This window comes from Delphinapterus leucas, chromosome 2 (assembly GCF_059928025.1).
Source record: "Delphinapterus leucas isolate spDelLeu-1000000601 "Yukka" chromosome 2, BTC_Dleu_Yukka2, whole genome shotgun sequence".
NCBI classification, from domain to species: Eukaryota; Metazoa; Chordata; class Mammalia; order Artiodactyla; family Monodontidae; genus Delphinapterus; species Delphinapterus leucas.
In genome coordinates, this window is record NC_143130.1 from 68,538,575 (window position 1) to 68,559,986 (window position 21,412).

Genomic DNA, 21,412 nt, shown 5'->3' on the forward strand with positions numbered 1-21,412 from the left:
CGTATACATATATCCCCATATCTCTTCCCTCTTGCGTCTCCCTCCCACCCTCCCTATCCCACCCCTCTAGGTGGTCACAAAGCACCGAGCTGATCTCCCTGTGCTCTGTGGCTGCTTCCCATTAGCTATCTATTTTACATTTGGTAGTGTATATATACCAACCATTTTAACCCAGAGCCTCAGGTTTCTGGAAAGTGTTGGGTTGAGGGAATTCCAAGACTTCAATTGACCTGGAAGGAATTTCAGGAGACGGCGCTGCCTCTTTCAACTTTATCCACAGCCCAGAAGGTCTGCCTGAAGACTTGCTCCATCTCACTAGGGAGGATTTTCTCAAGCCCCGCCCCCATCCCTTCTTTCCCTCCCCGTCCCCCTTCACACACAACATGAAGTTTGCAAGGGAACAGGGCAGCCAAATTCCACAAGGTTTAAATCATGGTTCCATTTCCCTCTGGTACTCGGCATTTTCAGAGAGTCACAGATTGTGAGAACTTGAAAAGACCTTATTGATGGATTTGACCGACCCCCTCTTTAAACAGCTGAGGAAAATGAAGGCAGAGAGGGGAGGTGGGTCACCGGGGTCAATCGACGGGTCAGCACAGGGTCAGGGCCAGAACACAGAGCCGGGTCCCCTAGGCGCTGCCCTTCCCGCTCCCCGCTCAGAATCACACGATGCTGTCACTGGAAGAATCGACAGGAAGCATGGGGTCAGGGCGGTGGTCGGAGACAAACCCGAGTGCCATTGGGGCCACAAGGTCATGTCGGGGAAAAGGAGAGCCAGGACACGTCAGGGGGAGGGGTGGTGACAGCCACACATACTACTGTCCTGCGGGCCCAGGACTTCTGGGCGTTCTGACTTTTTATAAAGGACATCTATAAAATACAACTTTTAATGTGAAATATTCCAACTTTTAAATAGAGAAACGATTCAAGTTTAAAAATGAAACACCCGAGACTAGCTTGTAACCGGAGATGGAGTCCAACTCCATCCGCTTTTAATAGATGAGGAAACTGAGTCACAGAGCGGCCATCAGAGACCACACGCAGACCAAGGTCCAGCACGGCTGAGTCATCTCTGGGGAATCCCGCCTCCGGGTCGCCCATCCCGTCGGCACTGATCATGGGATGGCATTCCGCTCACAGCCCCAACTTCGCAGTCTTCAGTGATTTGCCCGGGGCAGGGCACCTTACCCTGGGCCTTCTATTATGTTTTCCCTGTGGTCCACATTCCCAAATCTCTCTAAGTATTTTTTTTTTCTCAACGTGTCCCTTTAAGACTCCAAAGTGGGCCAGAACATTCCGAGACCCTCTGAAGGCTGGGAAAGGCTGCAGACACCCTTGCCCTCGGCCAAGCCCTTCCCACATGCCATCCCCTACCTCTGGACATTCTGCCCTTCACAGCCCAGCTCAAAACAGCACAGCTGACACTCCAGAAAAATCTCATAAAGCCGAATTAGGAACATGTCAACAAAAGGGGAAAATGAGATCATGTCCACACTGTCACCTTTCCCGGCTGGCTAAATCTGTCAGCAGGCCGTCAGTCGCCAAGCCCTCCCTGACCCCTCCTACGTGTCCAGTCCTGTGCCTGAGACCGGGGCATGGGGCAGTTAAGGGAGGAGATGACACGTAGCCTCGTAAAACCAGAGAAGAAAGTCAAGGGCTAAGATGAGCATTGAAGATAAGAAGGGTCTGGTGAGCGCCAAGATAGGGATGGCTAAAATAAACAATGGTATAGCAGACAGAATGGGTCTGGAGCTATCTCAAAGAATTGATAGAATTTGTGTAAGTGGAGTCGAGAGGAGAGGACATTCAAGGTGTCAGGCAGGCACAGAGGTGGGGAGGGATGTGGCGTGTTGGGAGAGCCTGGGGGCTCAAGTGGCCTAGCTGCCCCAGCTCTTGGATGAGGCCCTTGATGGTTCTAAGCTCTGCTTCCTCAGCCACAGATGAGGGCTTGGGCCAGGTGAGCCCAGCTTGTTCTTTCTCCTTGAGCAGAAAATCTGTGCTGTATTCTCCAGCTCCCAGCTTACACCTAACTTATGTACTCTTTGAATGAATGAATGAGTCATTGAATATTTAACGTAAACATCAACCCAATGAGAAAAATATGAGAACAGATACCCCAATAAGATAATTTTGGGTTTAAATTGTTTCAAGACATTTCCCCATCAACCTTTGTGGCATCCCCATAGCAACCGTGGAGGGAGATAGTATGGGTTTCATTTATTCCACTTGACAAGTAAGGAAACCGAGGCGTGGAGTGTGTTGGGAGGGGTGGGTGACTTACCTGAGTGGTGAGTTTGGGAAGGAACTGAGCCCCATGGCTCTGCCCTTCTGGGCTCTCCCTCTTGGGGGTCTGCCTGCCTGTACCGAGGGCACCCTCAGTCCTACTACTGAGAATGGGGCCTGCAGTCAGCTCGCTGTGTCTGTGCTTGGGTGGGAAAGTCTGGCTGATTCAGGCGGGATGTGAGCAACCCCTCTGCCCACGAGCCTGAGCCTTGTACACATATGTAACACTTACCAGAATAAAGCTGACATTTTGATCTCCCTCTGAGTGACCCTGCAGCCACCTCTCAATGTGTCCTGAACTCAAGTGGGGCAAGATAAGGGGTGTTGTTTATTGTTTCTCTAAAACCTCAACAGAAATGTTAAGCAACTTAGATAATCCACGACCTTACCTGGGGTCCCCTGGCGATTAACCGTCCTCCTCTTTCCAGTTGGAGGAACCCTATCAGAGAGGAATGTGAGGAGTGGCCTGGCGGGCCAGATGCGCAGATTGTTTTCTGATCCTGAAAGTTTGGGAAACAATAATGATTTAAAAGCCTATCGGATTCTATTCTGCAGGGCTTATCAGAACCATCATTATGCTGCTGTGCTTGGTCGATCTCCAAGTAGAGAGAGATAAAATGGGCATCATTTTCCAGACTTATCGGAGTACAGATTTTTTTCTCAAAGATCAGTGTGAGGGTCCAGTGTTCCACTATTCCACGTCTGGGGAAATGTTCCTCCTCACAGACTCATCCCCTCACTCCCAGGCCAAGTTCATGCCAATCTCCTGCTGCCTGGGTTCGGCTCTTCCTTTGTGGCAAAGACTGCTGGTTTCCCTCAGGGATCCATTCTCCCATGGCCTTTGGGAATAGAACTAAAGACTCCATTCCCCTGGCTGGAGATAGGTGTGGCCATGGATAAAGCTCTACCAATGAGATATGAGGAAAGTGGTGTGTACAAGTTCTAGGTCATGTCTGTCCTTAATGGAGATGGCATTTCCTCAACTTCTACTTTTTCTCTTTCTGTAGACTGAACTCATGATATGATGGCAGGTGCTATAGCACATATTGGGGACCATATGATAAAAGTTGCTGATAGAAAATGGCAGAGCAATAAGACAGATGGATCCTGGGTCTTCAAAACCATGAAACTGCCATATTAGCCCCGGACTGCTTAAGTTATTACTGTTACATGAGGGAGAAATAAACTGCCATTGTTACGTTGGCCGTTAGTTACAGCAGGTGAACTCCTGCACTTTGCATAGCTACTTCTAACCATCCTTCAAAACCTACCCAAAGGCCACCTCCCCGAGGAAGTATCCCCTGATTACAGCAATGATATCTTGCCTCACATACCACACCATGCATTCCAGAACGTATTGCCTAAACCAAATCTTGATGCACCGAATTCTATTTTATTTAGTGTTATTTGTTCCAATATAGAGTGTGGCACACATCAGGAAGCGTGGAAAGACAGTTATCGAGTTGGGTGATATGACCTTAGCTGGTTGGTTTGGTGTCTCTTTCATCAGCATAGTACCTTCCAGACAGCGCCGTATGCCACTGTAGGGTGGGCCCGGGGCACAGACCTCTGTTGCCACCATTCACGCGTATTACACTCAACTGAGACTCGGGGGTTTTACTTCCATGTTTTCAAAAGAAACTGATGGGAAATAAGGCCAGCCAAGGTGGGGCGTGCTGGGGGACAGTCCTGGCACCGAGCCCGTAAATACGACCTGATGTCAGAGAGCTCTGTGACATGTAACCCAAGAAAGGTCCTGCTAAAATTGGATTCTTCCGACATGGAAAAATAAGGCAGGCTGACTGCCGCCACCATGGAGAGGCGACAAATGTTTGACCTCGGGTGTGAGGATGACTGATTCCATGCTGTCACGGGGAGAAATGCACACCTGTTCCTGCTGGAATAGAGTCAACCCTGACCAGCCGCCTGCCCTCAGACAGACCAGCTGGAGCCCTGGAAAAAAAAAAAAAAAAAGGATCACGTTAGCTGTTACACAACGAAGCTATTGAGCAGCCACTCAGGATGGAATAGTCTGACTCATGAGGTAATGAGCTCCCCAGCACTAGAGGTAACCAAGCCAGATGACCCCTGGTGGGGATACTTTAAGGGCATTCCAGCCTCAGGCTGGGGTAGGGGATTACACTGGGTGGCTTGAGGTTTTATGATACTGTGATTTTTCAAACTACAGGCTCCATCTCAACATGTCTCCCTGGGAGCCTACCATAGTGCCTGAAGTTCTATATTAGAGCTTTATTCATTGGAAGTAAGGCATCATGATCTCCTGAAGATGGCTGTTAAATAAAGGGATGCTACACAGTGTTACAGTTGTTGACTCTGTCAGTTTCTTTAGCAGACCCCTCTCCCAGATGGCTAGGGGCAGGGGTTACTGGAGCACAGGTCACCATAGTAGGGGGCCCTTATCATCCAGAACACAGCATGTAGACAGAGTATGCTTGGGTGTGGTTGCAATGAGAGAGCCGAGGGTACAGGAGGATCTGAGAAAGCAGGTGAGGTGGCCGAGTGCACCATCAGAAACCCTTTCATCCAATGCACAGCTTGGCCCACGGTGGCCCCGACTAGTCCAACAGCCCAGCTTCTGCACACACCTTACACTTCCCAAAGGGAGCACTGGACCAGGAGTCCGGAGACCTGGCCTCTGGGGCTGGCTGGCCACTCCCTGGCAGTGGGCCTTGGGTGTGTCTCCATGCCTCCCTGGAGAGCTCAGCTCCCTCCACTGCCAAATAAGAGGAGGCACATGCTGGTTTCCAAAGGTCCTTTCCCCCTGCTGGGGTCTGGAGCCAGGGCCAAAGCACCATGGCAGGCTGCGGGGCCACCCAGACCTCGTGAAACCCAACTCTGCTTTTCCTGAGCAATGCAACCTTGAGCAAGTTACCTAGGCTTCCTGAGCCTCAGTCCCCACCTCTGTAAAATGGGAACAGCAATGCCTGCTTCCAGGGATCGTTAGGATGAGGAGATATAAAATGGCTTCACAGTGACAGGGTGGGTGCTTAGAACAGCCACTATCCATCACGTCATTTTACTAGTTAGCGCCTCAGTGAGAGAAAGTAGGCTCTGCCCATAAAAGGAGAGTGGGACTGGAATTCAGACCCAGCTGCCAGGCTTTGTCACCTCCCCAAAGAGCCAGCAGCTCTGAGCTCCTGCCGGCTCGGACCCTGGCCCTCTTCTTGCCTTCCGGCGGCCCCGTTCAGAAGAAGCCTGGGTGACAACAGGGGCTGTGATCCGAAGCTGCGGGCATGGGAAACCTGGGCCCCCTCCCAACATTCTCTCCCCTCACTGGTCATCCTCCCAAAGTACCCTCCACTGGCCAGGCTCTCTGCCCTCAGGGCCCATGGGGGCCAGTCTAGGACCAGACATCAAGGTTGTCATCCCCACCCACACCCTTCCTGCACTGCCTCTCTGTCCAGCGGTAGGTGGGAAGCTCGTGAGTTTAGCAGTCAGACAACCGTGGACTTGAAAGCCTGCCCGGCCACTAACTGCCGTGTGCCCTAGGCTGGTTACTTTGGGTCTCTGAGCATCAGCTTCCTCTCTGTAAAATGGGCACAAGCAGCACCACTTCCCAGGGGCCTTGTGAAAATCTAAACATGGAAGTCAGTGCCCGGCACAGGGCAGGTCCTCTGTAAGTGGGAATTGCCTTTCTTCCTCTTCTGTCCGTAGCTTAAAGCATTGGCTCCAGGAAGGATCGATATTTTTTCCAATTTTTATTTTGTAATTTTTCAAACCTAAGTACATATTGAAAGAATAGGACCACAAATTCGCATGTACTTTTCACCTAGGTTTGCCAATTTAGCACTTTACCATTTTTGCTTGATCACTATTTATACATATCACACTGTCTATTGCTATGACTATTCCCTCTCCCCTTTACTCCAGCAGGTGTTTTCTAAAAGCAAGGGTAATTTCTCATATACCCACATCAACAAACTCAGGACACAACAGGGATGTAATGCTAGTATGCAGCCTACATCCAAATTTTGCCAATTGTCCCTCTTTTAGAGCAATTTTTTTTTTCTGGTCCATGGTCCAATCTAGGATCGGGCCTTGCATTTGCTTGTTGGATGTCTTTGGTCTGGAACAGTTCTTGTGCTCTCTGTCTTTCTTGACCTTGACACTTGTAAAGCGTGCAGGCCAGTTGTTTTGTAGAATGTCCCTCCCTTTGGCATTGTCTGAGGGTAGTTCCTCAGGACACGCACTTGGGGCAGGGCTATCCCAGGAGAGATGCAGAGTCCTTCTCGGGGCAGCTAGTCAGGACATGTGATGTCAGCCCACTCATCGCCGGGGATGGCTGTGTTGGTTGACTCTGGCTTGAGGTGGTATCTGCAGGCTTTCTCCCCCGCACATTTCCCATTTTTCCTACTCTTTGGGGAATATGATCCTATTTTAACCCTGGACTCAAGTCAAGCAGAGCTGGGTTGTGGCTGGATTTCAACATTCACCAGCTGTGTGCCCTTGGCCAAATTACCTAATTTCTCTGAACTCATGAAACAAAGATTGTACTTCTGCCTCTCAGGGACGTTTGGAGACTGGATGAGACGATGTGAATAAAGTATTGAGCACAACGTCCAGGCACACTGGAGGAGGTGCCTGGTGAACAGCAGTGGGTGTTCAATGAACATCTTTCTGAAGCTTAGGAGGGGACCTGGAGATCAAGAAGACGGCCCCCCTCCCCTGGTGACGGAAGGGGCTCCCAGCAAACAGCAGCAGAGGGACCAGATGTCACTGGTGGTGCTGTGACGTGCCCTGAGCTCAGAGAGACGCCAGGGGCAGAAGAGAATTTCTAGTGACAGGCGGATAACCCCGGGAACAGAATTGGACACGCAAGGTAGACCACAGCTGTGAGCCAAGCATGGGCTTTGGGGTCTAGCCAATCTGTGGTTGTGTCCGATCTTCCCTTTGAATTAGCTGCGTGGCCTGGGACAAGTCATGTGACCTCTCTGAGCCTCAGTTTCTTCCTCTGTGAACCGGGGATAATATTACATCCCTCATAGTGGTCTTGAAAGGCTGATAAGATTCATGTCTGCCACATGGTAAGTGCTCAAAAATGAAGCAGTAGCACTGACCGTCCCAGCCAGGATCTCTTTAAGAACATCTTCCCTGACCACATTCCCCAGAAAAGAGAAGCAGGCTCTCCTGAAATGCCCTTAGCATCACGTCCGCTCACACTTTGTGGGACCATAAATTGATATGACCTTCCTGGTGGACATCTTGACAAACGGGGGTTTTGTTGGTCAGTGTTCTTAGCCGTGGACAACAGAATCCACTCAGCTAGCTTGAGCAGAACAGAATTTATTAAGGAAAATAGGTAGCTTGCAGAATCACCAGGAAGCGCAAGTAATCTTCCTAGGCTGGGCTTCCAGGGATGAGTCTCAAAAGCACAAGACAGAACTGGCTACCAATGGAACTGCTGCTTCTGCCTCGATCAGAAAGTTCCAGAACAGGAATGGCCACCATGACTCACAGCTCCAGGGCCATGCCACTTCTGCCCTGATCTGTGCTGGCAAAACGGGTGCCCCGTGCCCCTCCTGCCTTCTCCCCGACCCATGACTTAGCTTTGAATCGCACTCACAGAAGTTCGCCTCAGTAACAGAACCAAAATCACAACAAGAATCCACACTGTGAGGGGGTCATGTTTTTTTTTGCTGTCCAATATCTAGACATACTGGTTAGAAGGAGGTAGAATATGTTTTGAACCAGCAATTGAGCAAATCAAGAACCGTAAAAATATTCAATCCTTTGAGGGGAGGGGGAGGGATAAATTAGGAGTATGGGATTAATAGAGACACACTGCTATGTATAAAATAGATGAACAACAAGGATTTGCTGTATAGCACATGGAACTATAGTCAATACCTTGTAATAACCTATAATGGAAAAGAATCGGAAGCTGTACACCTGAAACTAAAACAATATCGTAAATCAACTATAGTTTAATAAATATAATTTTTTAAAAATATTCAACCCTTGGGGCTTCCCTGGTGGCGCAGTGGTCGAGAGTCCGCCTGCCGATGCCGGGGACACGGGTTCGTGCCCCGGTCCGGGAAGATCCCACGTGCCACGGAGCGGCTGGGCCCGTGAGCCATGGCCGCTGAGCCTGCGCGTCCGGAGCCTGTGCTCCGCAACGGGAGAGGCCGCAACAGTGAGAGGCCCGTAAGTTCTCAATAACATAGTATTAACTGGGAAAAGACAAAACAAACTATACGGACAGTATGAGCTCAGTTTTATAAGAAGGACACATATATGCAGAGTGCAGTAGCAAAGGAAGTAACCTAAAGATGTTTATCTCTGTGACTGGCATCACACGGGATTTTTAAATTTTCTTACTTATACTTCTCTATATGATCTATGTGTTCTACGAGGATATGCATTTTTTTTTTTTTTTTTTTTTTTGCGGTACGCGGGCCTCTCACTGTTGCGGCCTCTCCCGTTGCGGAGCACAGGCTCCGGACGCGCAGGCTCAGCGGCCATGGCTCATGGGCCCAGCCGCTCCACGGCATGTGGGATCTTCCCGGACCGGGGCACGAACCCGTGTCCCCTGCGTCGGCAGGCGGACTCTCAACCACTGCGCCACCAGGGAAGCCCGGTATGCATTATTTTTTTAAATAATTAACTGTTTTAGAAATTGAAGGATGTTATTAACAGAATGAGAGGTACTCATCCCTTCTGCACACTCGCCTGCCTTTACCTTGTGCAGGGGAGGCTGTGGTGAGGACAAGTGGTGTCTGGAAGATGACAGAAGTACGGGATGGAAGCTGGGGTTTGGGGAGGGGGGATTAAGGGATAACAGTGGATTCGGGAGGACGAGGATCGACTATTTAGGGTGGGCAGAGGCCATCGCTGACTTACCTGGCACGTAAGTGGGTGTTGATCAATATTTGCTCCAGACCCTTAGAGAGGAATTGTCAAAGGGCTTGAAAGCAGCCAGTTCGCAGGCAAAAGAATACAAATGACTTTGCAACAGATGAAAAGATACCCAGCCTCAATCGTAATCAAAGAAATGCAAAATAAAACAAGCGCTATTTTTCACTTAGCAGATTGGCAAAGATCACAATGCTTGATGAGAACACGGGCTGACTAGCGTGGAGGGAAGCTGGCTCTGCCCGCCCTGCAAAGCGGTTTGTAGCACCTATCAGAACGGAAAACACACATGCCCTTTGATATGGCCACTCTGCTTCTAAGAATTAGTTCTCAGGTGTAGTTGTGCATTGCTCATATGCAAAAGGGGCTGTACAAGGGTATTTATTGTGGTATTGCTTATCTTAGCAAAAGATTAGAAGCCACGTTTTCAGTAGGGGTCTGATTAAATAAACCATGGTGCCTTCGTCTGATGGAATACTGTGCTAAAAGGCAGGCATCTCAAAGATATAGTTATAAGGGATAAAGTCAAGGTGAGGAACAAAGTATATAATGTCCTATTTTTGTAAGAAAACGCATGTACATGTATCATCTGATATCTATAGCACATTTCTGGGGTCCCTGGGGTATTTGAGGATCTGAGTGAGAGGCAATATTCATTGTTTATATTGATACTTTTATACTGTTGGGTTATTTGATCATGTTCATGTATTTCAATTTCAACATGTGATTTAAAAATAAAGACTCATTGAATTAATAATTGGCTTCAGAAGCCACAGAGAGGCATTTGGATGTGATGACACAAGGCATAGGGAGCCACTGGTGGCTCTCGAGCAGGGGAGTGCAGCATGAGAGTGGTATTGAACAAAGAGGACCCGGAAGAACGGCAGAGTGGCAGGGAGAGGCTGAGAGCAGGGAAAGGAGCCCTGATCAGCCAGACCAGCCCGAGGCATCAGTGCCCAGGCAGGCAGGCTGCACCCAGGGCACCTGGGGTCAGGGATGCAGGAAGGGCTACTCCTCAAGTAGCCCCTCTCATCCTACTCAGTCTGGATGGTTCTCTTTGTTCCTATCCCCCCATTACAACCCACAACTTTCGCAGGTGATTTATGGAGTAACTAGTTTTTCTGCAGTGCAGGTATTTACTTTTTAACTGTGGTCTCTCAAGTACCACTCTACTTTCACCTGCTGGGTGGTACTTGCCTCGTCCTCTCCCTCCTCACACTCCCTGTGCTCCTGTCAGGACACCGCTTGCTCTCGCCCTGCATGCAGCTCCCCCAGCCCTCTTACCTGACTCTCACCTCTGAACCCACATTGTTCCCCCTCACATACACAGTGCTACCCCTCTTCCCGGGCTCCACCATCCAGTGGGCCCTTAGGCCTGCAGTGAGATAGATGACAAAGGACCTTCTCCTTTATCTCAGCTTGGCTAGCCTCCTGAGGAGGTTTTGATGGGTCTTAAGCCCCAGGAAGAGGGTGTAGAGGAGGGGAGGGTGGAGGGAGGACAGGGTTTTAGGGGAAGAAAAAAAAATCTGTCCTGCTTTACAACACCTTAATAGGTATACTTATTTTAATATTAAATGTTGTTTTAAATTATTTATCAATGAGTAAAATGAATGTTTCTAGGGATGCTCCAACTCATCCATTTATCCCACAGTCCAGGGTTTCTCAACCCCGGCATTGTTGATGTTTTGGGCTGGGTAATTCTTTGTCACGGGGGCTACCCTGTGGATTGTAAAGCAGCATCCCTGGCCTCTACCCACTAGACGCCAGCAGTACCACACCCTCCAGTTGTGACAAACAGAAATGCCTCCACACTTTGCCAAATGTGCCCTGGAGGCAAAACAGCCCTAGTGAGAACCACCGCGTATAGTTTTCACGCGTTCCCTAGTACAGAACTGCATGCTGATGGGAGGAGGCCACGGTGCCCCTTTATTGGTCTTCACCTGAAGTCGTAATGGGGAGTTTCCGGCATTGTGGGGAAGACAGGCTGCTGCTGACAAAGCACCCTGTAAATCACAGCACAGAGACGACCTCTACTTTACCACTTGCCCCCTCTCAGAACGCAGCAGTGAAAGAAAAGCTTAAAAAACTCCAAGTAAAATGAACTCAAAGAGACCCACGCAAAGACATATTGTAATCAAACTATCGCAAGACAAAGACAAAGTGAGAATTTGAAAGCAGCAAGAGGGAAGTGATTCCTCACAAAGAACTGTCAATAAGATTATTAGCAGATTTCTTTCTTTTTTTTTTTTTTTGCGGTACGCGGGCCAACAGTGCACCAATGTAAATTGGTACAGCCACTATGGAGAACAGTATGGAGGTTCCTTAACAAACTAAAAACAGAACCACCATACGACCGAGCAATCCCACTACTGGGCGTATACCCTGAGAAAACCATAATTCAAAAAGAGTCATGTACCACAATGTTCATTGCAGCTCTATTTACAATAGCCAGGACATGGAAGCAACCTAAGTGTCCATCAACAGATGAATGGATAAAGAAGATGTGGCACATATATACAATGGAATATTACTCAGTCATAAAAAGAAACAAAATTGAGTTATTTGTAGTGAGGTGGATGGACCTAGAGTCTGTCATACAGAGTGAAGTAAGTCAGAAAGAGAAAAACAAATACCGTATGCTAACACATATATATGGAATCTAAAAAAAAAAAAAAAAAAGGTTCTGAAGAACCTAAGGGCAGGACAGGAATAAAGACATAGACTTAGAGAATGGACTTGAGGACACAGGGAGGGGGAAGTGTAAGCTGGGACGAAGTGAGAGAGTGGCATGGACATATATACACTACCAAACGTAAAATAAATAGCTAGTGGGAAGAAGCTGCATGGCACAGGGAGATCAGCTCCATGCTCTGCGACCACCTAGAGGGGTGGGGTAAGGAGGGTGGGAGGGAGACGCAAGAGGGAGGGGATATGTGGATATACGTATGCATATAGCTGATTCACTTTGTTATACAGCAGAAACTAACACAGCACTGTAAAGCAATTATACTCCAATAAAGACATTAAAAAAAAAAAAGAGTACATGATTGTTCCATTAACTCATCATGGGTTGTGTGTGTGTGTGGGTGTGTGTGTGTGTGGAGAGAGAGAGAGAGAGAAGGAGAGGGAGGGGGAGGGGGGAGAAAGAGAGGGTTTGAAAGAACAAGGGTGAGTTCTACACTCTTACCATCCCTGATGGTGGGAGAGATGGTGCTAAAAGGCTGATCATACAGTTATTAGTATCACCATCTTCTAGCATCCACCCCTGATTTCATTGACCAGCTTCCCAGAACAGGTCAGCTCTCCTATTATGTGCCCCCTCAGGATACTCTATATTTTCTTTCACAGCATTATCACAGTAGTGATTCAGTTACCCATGTAATTATTTCTTCAATACATCTGTTCTTCACTAGACTGTCAGCCTCTTGAAGGCGGAGACTGTGTCTATCTTGGTCACCACTATATCATCTTGCACCTAGCACAGGGCCTACATAGAGTGTGTGCTCATAGTATTTGTTAAATGGATGGATGGATGGGTGGATGGGTGGATGGATAGATGCATACGTGGATTCATGGATGCTTGAATGTTTGGATGGACAGATGAATCTTAGCTCACTGGAGACCTGAGATGTGCAGCGACCCAGAGCCCTAAGCCTGGGCTCCTGGCTGAAAGTCCCAGCAGACCAAGACTATATCTCTGTCCCCAAACTCTGCCTGTGTGGTGAGTCACCCTGTTTCTGAAAACCACATGCTTCTTTCCACAACGAGGCTGCCCAGAGGGGCCCCTAGGCCTCAAAGAGTGTCAGGAAAACTCTGCTCACACACACAATTACTGCCAGCCCCTTATCGCTGCTGCTTCTTTGATGTTCTCTTTGTGAGTCAGAGCTGCTGTTGCCTCAATGCTGTTCCTGTTTCAGCAGCACTCTGACATTTTTAAAAGAAAAAAGTCAGAAGTGACAGGCTCTGTCTTTGGGCTAAGACTGCAGACAGTCCTTCGATTTGATTTGATTATAAAGGGACTTGGGGTTGAAAGCAACAAGGATGACAGAGAGAAGATGGGTGGACCCTCCCACCTATGGCAAAATGAAGGGAAATGCTCCAGGCCTTTGGAAGAAACCATCCCCAAGTTCTCCTCTTCTCCAGCAGATCTACTGTACATGCCCTCCTTCCGGTCAGACGAGGGTCTGGCCTTTCTTGATACACCTTGAACTCTCTTACTTCCTTTCTTACCTACATGTTTCCTCCTGCCAAGAATGCCACCCCATCTCCCATCTCTACCACTTGCATATCCAAATACTGTGCAGCCTCCTAGGCGGCACTCAGTTGCTCCTTTCTCCTTTAAGCCTCTTCTGATCACTACAGCCCCATCTCCTGACCGGCCTGCTCTCTGATCTCTGGTCACATTCACTTCCCATGTGGCAATTACTCAAGTTACTGTCTAATGATTATGTGCATTTTGCAACGTTCTGTTGCAATTTAAAGGAAAAAAGTTGTGATATCTCGGGGACAATGGCATTTGTGGAGCCCCAAAAAAGAAGCTGGAATCCAACTCAGCTATTTTCTTCTTACCTGATCTCAGAGCAGTTGTTACTTCAGTTTGTTCATCCCTGAAATTGGGTTTCTTTTGGATAGTTTTGAATGTGAAATAAGATCATGGTCATAAACATGCTTTGTGACTGTACGTGGTTCAGGATGAGCAGCGCCACCATCATCTTCATTCTCCCCATCGTCTCCAGCCTCGTCACCATCAGCGGCATCATTGCAGCGCTATTTCACACGTGTTATCTTCCAAACCGGACAGTGAGTGTCTCATGGTTAGGGATCCCCCTTCCTACACCTAGTACACGGTTGGTATCCAGTGAGTTTCTTAATCAACTGATAAACTCAGAGGGAAAGAAGTCAAAGAGAGAATGCTGTATTTGGTGAGGATGTCTTTCAGAGATCCTGTTGTCTTCCTTCCTCTGTCTGAAAAAGAACAGATGGAAAGCAAGGGCATTATGAAAGTCAGATGCGTCCCTGCCTCACGAGGAAGGTCTTGGACATTTTTGCCATAGTCCCTGACTGCTACTTTCTAACTTATAGTCTCCTCCAGTCTTCAAGAGTCCTGAGAAAGGCGGTGGGGAAGCATAAGTGCATTAGCATCCCATTCTACAGTCAAGCAAAGTGAGGCCCAGTAAGGCCAAGGGTCTCACTCACTCCATGGTCAAGCATTGAGTCATCAGTAAAACCCAGCCCCTGGAGCAGTCTCCTAACCTTGGCCTTGGATCTTTTCAGGGGGACACTCATTCCACTGAAAGAGGATTTTCTACCATTAATGGAGGGAGAGATTTTATAAGTGTTATTATTCCTCATGGTGCCCTTGCAAGGACCCACCAGCATCCCCATTTTATGCATGACGAGACTGAGGCTCTGAGAAGTGAGATGACCTGCCTACGGTCAGAGAGAGGAGGTAGGGCCACGCTCTTATTTCCCAATACCCACTGAGCACACTCTAGGCCTCTGGGCTGAGCCTCCTGCCTGGGTGCGAATCTGTCCCCGTGTTCTCTGGTTCCCCCCACTCACAGGAAGTTCAGGTCAACCACATCCTGCCACGTCCTTGCAGACGAGATAATGATTCTCACCACCGCCATTCTCTGTACCACCACAGCCCAGCCCAGCCCAGGGAAGGCACACAGTCTCCCTCAACTCTGTTGACATCCACTGAATGTCAGGGTTAGAAGAGGCCAAGTTCTCTGCTCCTTGGGGTGTCCTCCTCCAGAGTCGTCTGGGACACGTGTTAATACTCCAGAGTCCCCAAGCCATCTCTAGAATTTGAGACAATGGAGCCAAAGTCATGGCCTAGGAATCTGCATTTTTAACAAGCACCCTGCATCCTTCAATGAGTGTTGAAGTTTGGGAAACCACTAGTCCAGCCCTCTCATTTTAAGAGAGACAAACTGAAGTCTGGAGAGGAGGCCTGACTTTGCCCTCCCAGCCCAGCAGCACAGAACCGGTTGCCTCTTTGTCGTGCCTGTTGAATTCGTTAAAAGGGACCACTGAATGCTATTGAATTCGCACTTCCCCATTAGGGAAGCAGGTTGGAAAAGCTAATTAAGCCAGCTTGGGATCTAATACATCCAGCTCCACATAAGCAAAAGGCACGAAACTTCTGTGGAGGGAGAGAAAGACTTTTGGAGACCCTCCAGAAGAACTCCTTGCATTCAAGCCTGAATCCAACAGTAGACAATTTGGAAGGCGCCTTCTTGGAGCGATCTGGAACTGGCCTCCAGTCCAAAAGTATTAACACGTTAGCCCAGAAGCAGGCAAACTGCGGGTCAAACCTGGCCCGCTGCCCGTTTTTGCGAAGTTTTGTTGGAACATAGCCACCCCCATTTGTTTATGTGTTGCTTATGGCTTGCTTGGCTTTTGTGCTAAAATGGCAGAGTAAAGCCTAAAATATTTACTATCTGGCCCTTTACAGAAAGAGTTTGCCAACCCCTGTCTCGGCACATCAATCACCCAGCAAAGCTTCCTTCCCTTCGCTGTTCCAGCAGGTCTCTGGTTTTCCCACTCCTGTATCCCCAGCACCTAGCAGCATGGTGCTTGGCATAGCGCAGGTACTAGAAAATAACTGTTAAATGAATGAGCCATCACAATAAGCTATTTTACTTCCCATTATAGAAATGAGAAAATCACAGCTTTCAGAAAAGGTTAAGTATATAGTCTAAGTTCTCAGAGGTAGAAAGTGCTAGGATTAGACTCTGTCTTGATCCAGAGTACAGTACTTACCCCTATATACTTGAAGCAGGGGTCAGGTAGAATCTTGCCAGAAATCTTGCCAGAAAGGGGGTCAAGGGTTGCTCTTGTGGAAGAAGGGGCTGGAGAGGTGGGAAGGCCCTAGGAAGGAATAAAGAATCATTAGAAGGGGTAAGAAGACCCTGCTGCTGCCGCTGGGAAAATTGATTCCTAGACATTATATGAATGAAGCTAATTCAGACTAGAGTGTTAGCTGCTTTCTGGACCTGCTGTCTTCTTAGCTAAGGGTGAGTAATGGAGCTCTTTCACCTGTAGGCAAAGGAGGAGGGCTCTTCACGGAGTGCAAAGAGGAGATAAAAGGGCATCAAGCATGCTTACCAGAATACAATTCAAAATTAGCCAGGTTCTGATCTGAGTGGTGGTGGGTCCCTGGTGGCATTCATAGAGAGCCCTGACGGCCACTTGGCAGTGGGTCTGTGGTGGGCATGCCTACCACAGGAAGAGCCTGGGCCCAGTGACTACGAAGCCTCTCCCAACTGTGAGGGGCTCACCCCAATGATATGGCTTGAGTCAGCCATGACACTCCCCCTTCCAGCTCATGGAGAGCCATTAAAGGTACAGAACAAACTCTCTTGAACCTGATGAGAGCTGGCTTGATGAGGGTCACTTGGCCCAACAGGTCATAGAAAGTGGGGAATCCCTTGGGTTCCCTGATTTGAACCCTTTGTTATCTTTCCCCAAAAAAACACGCCCACAAAGTATTGTGGACAATTTATAGCCTCTGTTTCCTTAAGGTAGACTGAGAACATAAAACTGAATGCCAAAGACTCAATTTTACAGGTTTTATTTTCCCCTCTAACCTTTACAGTTATATCACTTACAATTCATTCACCAGGAAGTTGTTGAGCATCACATGCATTGATTCTCTCCCAAGCATTCAACTTAGCTTATGATGGAACGGCTCTGTTTTTACGCATTCATATTTCATTGCATTACGGAATAATAATTGAACTATTTAATTAAAGTGATAGGAACAGGTTGAGAACAAACACAAATAATTCTCGATAAGCCTATACAACTCAACTGATTGGAACCGACGTGCCTGGGGAAATTGGAGAGTACCTGCTAGCTTCAAGGGTTTGGTGTGTCCTGGGCACAGGCGCCGTGCTTGCTGAGGGGCACGGAGAGCCTCCGGTAATCTGGCAAGGTGGTTAGTTGGAGATTGTTTAAGAGGGTTCTGCTAATTAATCACATGTGCCACAGCCCTTTGTCATGTGCAGAGCACTGTCCTGTGTAAGCCTCACGACCCTCTGAGGCAGGCAGAGAAAACGTTCACCTAGGCAAAGTGAGGGTCAGGGATGTGAAGTGACTTTCTCAAGGACAAAGGCACAGGGATTCTCTCCTTTGTGTCTGTACTTCTGGAGCCCAGCACAGAGCGGACACCTGAAAAAAAAAAAAGAAGTCCATAATTTATGGGACAGAAGTAAGAGAGCTGGGCCCAAATCCAGGGAGGTGTGCTTTGTAATCCCCAGTTCCTCCAGCTCATGTGTGGAATGAACTGTGTGTGAAAATATAAAGCATGTGTGAAATGCACACTCTATGCTGAGCTCCATGCCTGGCTCGGGTACAAAAGATGGAGCCTATTCTCATCTGTTTAGGGCCTTGTGCTCCCTAATTCTTATTCCTCTCCCCACCTTTCCCCTAGGGGAAAAAAACCCCTAAATCCTTCTGTCTCCTTTGGTGTTACTGTTAAATGCCTCTGCAAAGTGGCCTGGGAAGAAACAGCTGAGAGATCGGGGAGTATGCCAAAGCTCCTCCAGGCTCAGCTGAGCGCCCCCCCACCTGGCTCACCTTCACCCCTTCACTTTGACCTCCTCTCTTACTTCCAACTCCAAGACTTTCCGCACGTATGCAAAACATCCTGGCCCGTCTCCCCACCAGCTCTAGGGGAAACCCTAAACCTCAAAATGAAAATAAGGGGCCCATTTGCCCCCCGGGGAAATTAGACACAAACAAGCCTGGGGTGAACCGCTGGGCCAGAGCTGTTTCTCCAGATTAGTCACGGTTACCCACTCACGAATGCCTCCGCCACTGACTGCCCCTACAGCCCCAGCTCATCTGGAAGGCTGGCCTGGTCACCAGCAAGGCCAGATGAGCAGGGGGTGAAGAGGGGAAGCTGGGGTGGGGGTGGGGGGACACGGCTGAGGGAACCACTCTGACCTTCCACCTGGATGGGGCTTCTCTTTTCTTCTTTCATTCTCTTACCAAACTGCCCGAGAAACTGCTTGTCAGCAACTCCACTCCCTTCCTGCCAGCGCTACTAGGAGATCTTTACACGCTTAATAGAAGGGGGATGGTGGCCTCAGCCCCCGTCTTCGCTCTCTCGGGGAAGGCAGCGTTGTTCCTGTGGTTTATTTCTCAGCAAACATTTATTCTTTTTGATAAGTACGCGTTAGCCATGGTGCTGATGCTCAGTGAGGTGAAGACATCCAGTAATCACTAGATAGCACACTCACCCCGCCAATGGTGCGGGTTTCTGTCTATCTGGCTCATTGCTGTATCATCAAGGCCAGGAACAGTGCCTGGCATATGATAGGCACTCAACAAGTATGTGCTGAATGAATGAATGATACAAAGAATTGCAGATGTCATGCTGAGTGCAAGAATTAAACCTATCCTGGGCCATGAGAATGTGTCACAGGTCACCTTTGGGTCCAGGGAAGGCTTCTTTGCAGAAATGATGATCTAGCTGAGATTCAAGGAGCGAGTAGAAACCAGCTGAAGGAAGGAGGGGTGGTGGCAGGAAGAGAAGCCCAGGTAGAGGGAGCAGCATGGCTGAAGGTCCAGATGCAGGAGGACACAGTTCCTGAGGGGCTGACTGGAGGAGGTTGCTGGCATGGAAGACGGGCAGAAAAGGAGGATTGGGTCAAGGTGATGCTGGAGAGGACAGCAGAGCAAGCCTGGCAGACTGGGGAGAGGACTCCAGCTTCTTCCTCAGAGCAATGAGGAGCCGCTAAATCGCATTCAGCAGGAACTGATGTGGTCAGACTTGTACTGGCATCACAAGTTGAGATGCCTCTAGAATAATACATTTGGGAGTGTCTAGCTATACAGGACAATGGGGAGCTGCGGCTGAAGTTTAAACTTATGTCTCTCTAACCTACTACAGGACAAGTTTACTTTCATGTCACTACGTAACGTGTTCCATTTAACGAACACCAATATTGCATGACTACGTGCTGGATACCATTCTAAGTGCTTAGCAAACATTCACTCATTTCACCCTCACAATGACCTCGTGACGCTGGTGCTATTATTATCGTGTTTAAGAGATGAGGCAACTGGGGTGGGGCATTCAAACTGAGAACACAGATGGCAGAACCAGAGTCTTCCTCAATTCCTGTGGGGCACAGAGAGCTGCAGTGGGGGTGACTCGGGAAGCCAGACAGGGCTTGATCGAGGGTCAGTCAGCTGTCAGGGGGTGCACAGCACCAGTCTCAGTAAGGTGGCGGGGAGAGATGGAGCCCTATCCCTGGGCCATGGCAGCAATCCTGGCATCTCTCCGCATCATCCTAGGAATGCCTTCTCTTTCTCCACTGTTGGATCACCTGCTTCATGGATCCCACATCTGCCTCTTTCTTAGTGGACCTCCTTCATTTTAGCAGAACACCCCCTCCGGTAGCATCATGACACAGGGAAAATGGGAGGCAAATCTGGGAGGAATTTCCGGTTTTAGAAATGTCTTTAGAGCCTCTGCTGGAGGGTTATTTGGCTGGGTACGAACTCTACATTGCAAATACTTTTCAGAATTTTGAAGACGTTGCTTTTTTGCTTCTAGTTTTCAGTGCTGCTACCGGGAAGCCCACACTGGATTAATAGTTTGGCTGGGTATAGAATCCAAGGGTGTAAATCACCTTCAAAGACTGTTGTTGAGAAATCCAAATGTCATCCTGTATCCTGATCCATTATACATATCTTGTTTGTGTTTTTCATTTTTTCCTTTCTGGAAGTTTTCAATATTCCTTTTATCCCTGGTTTTCTAACAATTTGCCTTGATGTGGGTCTTTTCATCATTTGCTGTGTCAAGCATGTGCTGGATTCAGACAAGGAAACTCGTGATTTCAGCTCTGGGAATATTATGTTGTATTATTTCCTTGAATATTGCCTCCCCTGTGTTTTCTCCATTTTTTCTCTTCTTGGGACTCTTACTATTTGGATGCTGAATAGCCTAGATGGATCCTGCAATTTTCTTATGTTTCTTTCCTATTTTCAGTCTATTTATCCTTTTGTTTTACTTTCTGAGAGTTCGCCTCGTGTTCCAAATGTTGTGTTATTTAAAACATTGTTTTGGTCTGTTAATTTTCATTTTCAAGAGCTCTGTGTAATTCTTAGTTTGATCCTCCACTGTTTCTTTTTACATTCTGATGTTGGCTTTTTGGAGGCAATAGCTTCTCATCTTTCTGATATTACTTGTAATTTTTTGAAGTCCAAAAAACAATTGAAAATGGGTCACTACGGATTAGATGAAAAGCTCTGTGGGGTTGAATGGGGTTTGTCACTTGGTGAAATTCACTACAAGGTAATGATGTGGGGAACTAACCATTTCATTTAGGGACACACCCTCCAGCCACCAGGAATATCCCCACTTTGTAGATTGGGGTGCAGTCACTGAGAAAATGAGCAATTCACCCAAGGTCACACAGTGAACCGGTAGAGGAGAGATCGAAACCAAGGACGTCTCACTCTGGAATCAGCGCTCCAGACCACTGTGCTACACTGCCTCACGAAGCAGCAGAAACTGACATCTATCAGGCGCTTTCTGTGCACCAGGCACTGTTCTCAGCCCCTAAAAACGTAAAATCAATTTAATCCTCACAACAGCCCTTGCAAGTAGGTACTGTTGCTAGACCCATCGTTGATGACGTTGATCTGAGACACAGAAACCACTGGCCCAAGACCACACAGCTGCTAAGTGTCAGGGGCAGGACACGGTCTGAGGCAAGCTGGCCCTAGAGCTCTCTCTGCTTCGTCTCCCAGAGCCTCAGTTTCCCCATCTGAAAAAAATGGCCATGATTCCTAACTCCCAGAGTTATTTCGAGGATGAAATGAGAGAACACATGTAAGAAACATGGACATAATGGAGCCTCAACAGATGTTATTTTTATTTAAAAAATCCCCCCCCCCGTCCCACCCAGGCTTCAATTCCTTTAAAACCAGATGCTACGGTATGGGCCTCTGAAGGCTTCTCCTGGCTGTGAACTTCGTGGCTCCAAGAGCTGGGCTGCAAAGTTAGAGGGCCTAACTCAGAAGACAGAGATGAGGTGGGAGTGGGTTTGAGGGTAGGAGGCATCAAGGCCTCGGGGATAGAAGAAGACAAAAATCCTGAGGTGAGAGCCAGTGTGACATGGCCCCGAGCATCACTCCTGTGTTCCCATAGCTGTGAAGTTCAAATAACAGACTCCAACTGACACATAAAAAGGAACACATGTAACCACTTACAGGCCAATTAATATCGGGGCGG

The 21,412-nt window shown here is 48.2% G+C and overlaps 1 long non-coding RNA gene across 2 annotated transcripts in view; it reads right to left on the reverse strand.

The window, feature by feature from the left end:
- Nucleotides 1–374: 374 nt before the first annotated feature.
- LOC111177772 (uncharacterized) overlaps nucleotides 375–21,412 on the reverse strand; it is a 29,004-nt gene continuing 7,966 nt past the window's right edge. The window contains exons 1-5 of one of the 2 annotated variants that reach the window (XR_016392059.1): nucleotides 18,598–21,054; nucleotides 17,014–17,334; nucleotides 15,925–16,032; nucleotides 13,726–14,121; nucleotides 375–4,236 (exon numbers count right to left, since the gene is read on the reverse strand). This is a non-coding gene — a long non-coding RNA (uncharacterized LOC111177772). Of the gene's footprint in view, nucleotides 4,237–13,725; nucleotides 14,122–15,924; nucleotides 16,033–17,013; nucleotides 17,335–18,597; nucleotides 21,055–21,412 lie in introns of those variants that run through there. The other variant, XR_002645468.2, reaches the window with a different exon arrangement.